At 41.6% G+C, this 2887-nt stretch overlaps 1 pseudogene; it reads right to left on the reverse strand.

Moving 5' to 3' along the window:
• Positions 1-90: 90 nt before the first annotated feature.
• The window catches only part of LOC119586628, an 8008-nt pseudogene continuing 5211 nt past the window's right edge, over positions 91-2887 (reverse strand).

The raw sequence follows: 2887 nt of genomic DNA on the forward strand, positions 1-2887 counted from the left end.
AAGACCCGGGCAAGCAAGGAAAAATAGGGAAATTTATCACTTTTTTAATAAAATTGAATGAACTACGGAAAAGGGGTAGGAAACAACTGACAATTTTAAAGATAATTTACTAATATAGCAAATCGTCAGGCAACAAACATTCCTAATGTTGAAATAGTTACAGTGAAATTATGAATTTTGGAAATACTACGCTTAAGGTGACACCTAAATCTAAAAGATGATTGACATATCTACATTTTCTTGGTGCAACTAATACTTATTGCCAAGGGAGATCGGCTCGATGGAAGCAGTTTCACTGTCGCTTCGGTCACAGCCTCTGAGTTCTCGCAGGTACTCGATAACAGACAGGACGACTAGCGATGCCCTTTCCCGCGAGTGCCTTGAGTCAAGGAAGAAGGGGATTTCTTCGACCCTCGGCCGTCTGTCATTCTCGCATATCGCCCTTTTGTAAATCGATATGATCCGCTCGAGGAACTTTGAGGGACTCCAGTCCTCCAGCGTCGTGCGTGAAAGTTCATCGAAGAACAGCGAGGAGAGGAGGGACTGGGAGAGAGCCACGATCCCAGCAACATAGTTCCCCCACGCACGACCGTGTCTTCGGCGTGTTGCCCCAGGAACCACCCCAAGAATACAATAGGTTCGTCAGGGGTTTAAAGCCAATAAAATACATCTTTGTTTTCGGTTATTGAGCTAATATCTCATTTTCCAGCTGAAATAGGGCGTAATCCACCTGTTGCCTCCTTTTTTTGGGAATGGGACAGGAATCTCATTTTTTAAGTTCTATCCAAACAGCTTTGATACATCCCGGTTTTTGGTTTTCTTTCGGATACGTCGCCTTCGACGGAATGAGCAGGACTCGTATTTAAACTAACTTTCCCCGTGTTGTACCCCAAAGAGGTATACTGAAATACCAATATCTGCTTTGTGATGCAGGGTACGGAGCCAAGTATTTTGAGGTAAAACTATACGTATTATGATTTTTCCCACAGCTTTTTGGAATTGTCCCTAAAACAGCATTCCCAAATTCACCCTCAAGGGAAAGCGGAGTAAAAAATTGCCCCCTACCCCGTGCTCTGGGTTTTCTCGGGGCAGGCTTTTATGCTAACCTGCCAGTAAACCCTTGAAAGGAACTTCGGCATATAGAAGGGAGTGTCCCTTCAGGGTTTTTAACGCCCTTCCCCACAGAAAATTGGTCTTTTACTTACAAACCCGAAAATTTGCCTTTCATTTACTATGTACAGACTGTTGCTGTCAAGCATCATTTTTTTAACTGGTCACGGAAGTCTGCCGTCTGTGATCTCAAGTGTAACCCCTTTCCCTTTGAAGCGAATTTTGGTTTCTTTATGGGTACGGACAACTCAAACGCTCAGTCGATCTTCCTCTGGAAGAGAATTTGCTTGTCTTCCACAAGAGTCTTATACCCGTGGCCAGTGCATTGCCGTAAGCCAGATGGGTTGAGTACCCTTTTGAATGACCGGGGCTCCATGTGAGCAAAAGTACGCATGCACTCTGGGTTCCCTTGAGTGCCGCCAGAGGGGTCCTGAAAACCCCGTTCTTTCCCTCTGCCATACTTTTTGCTTTGTTCAGCAAGAGGTATTCGACCTATTTATGACCAACAGTGCTCCCAGGTGAAGCATATTAATCCTGTAAATTTGTTCCACCATGATCATACGGGGCTCTTCCTTTCCTTGACTACTTTGTGGTAAATTAAAACAAGCCCAGTTTTGCAAGCCTTGCAGCCATGTACTTTCGCCATGACCTTTCCCCCTTTTTATCTTTGGGAATGCGGTCCAACCCCCATCAACCCTGTTTTTTCTAAAAACTGTTCAGTTTTTTTAAATTCACACTGAATTACATGTCAGATTTCCCTTCGGCAGTGTTGTCTCATCAGTGGTTAAAAAGAGACATTTCAAGTCACGGTAAGCCAGACAGCATTTTCGGGTGTTTTTCTCCATAGCCTTTTGCCCTTTTGTCTTCATCGAGGAGGGTTTTAGGAACACGTCATCTAGGCCTAACATTTGGGCATGTAAGAGACACCCCGAGGCCGGCCCGGATGCACAATACTTTTTATATTTTCTTCTTCCGTGAAGTGCCAAAAAGCGTCTTTCCTTGGACTCGATTTCACTTGCAAATTTCCTTTTTGCGGCTTTGAAGAAAAGTCGATTCTTGATCATATCCCCAAAATTTGGGGGTTCAAAGCGAAGTTTGTTTGCATTTCCTAAAAAAATAGACATGAACAGAATTTCAAAAAAGGCAAGGGGAAATTTTTTTTTTTTTCCTCCAAATTTACTCCCCAACTTTTACACTTGGGGTTCCAGCATTTTTAGCAAAGACCTATCCCTTTGCGCTATGTTCCCTCTAAAATTTTAAAATTTCAATAAAACCCCTGCAGCAAAATCCCAAATTTATTCAGCTGCTACGTGGGAAAGACCGCGAGGTCATAGTAAAGACCCTTACGGCCATATTTTACAGAATAAACCTTTTTTTTAAAAAATCATTTCCCTAAAACCCTTTTTGAAATCAGGGTTTTTGCTAAGACAAGAGTTGGGATCTTTACTGGGCCTTTTTAGACTCCCGCCCCCTAAAAAATAATCCCCCAACGTGTTGGTCATCTTTGACTGGGGACTTTGCATGGGTTTTTGTTTATATATTTTTATTTGCTTTATCAATTAATTCGTACATTGAAAAGGAAAAATTCATGGGTGTGACGTAATAAAATTTAAATAAGTTAATTGCCTTCGCTGCCATCCACTGGTGAAAGCAAAATTTTTGGGCTTTGAGAAAAAGTTTGGAATATGATGGTCATGTTATGTAAATAAAAAGAATTTACAAGTGAAACTTAAATTAGAAATAAATTAGAACTTGAAATAATCAATTTTTAAAAACT

Source organism: Penaeus monodon, chromosome 21, assembly GCF_015228065.2.
Source record: "Penaeus monodon isolate SGIC_2016 chromosome 21, NSTDA_Pmon_1, whole genome shotgun sequence".
Taxonomy (NCBI): domain Eukaryota; kingdom Metazoa; phylum Arthropoda; class Malacostraca; order Decapoda; family Penaeidae; genus Penaeus; species Penaeus monodon.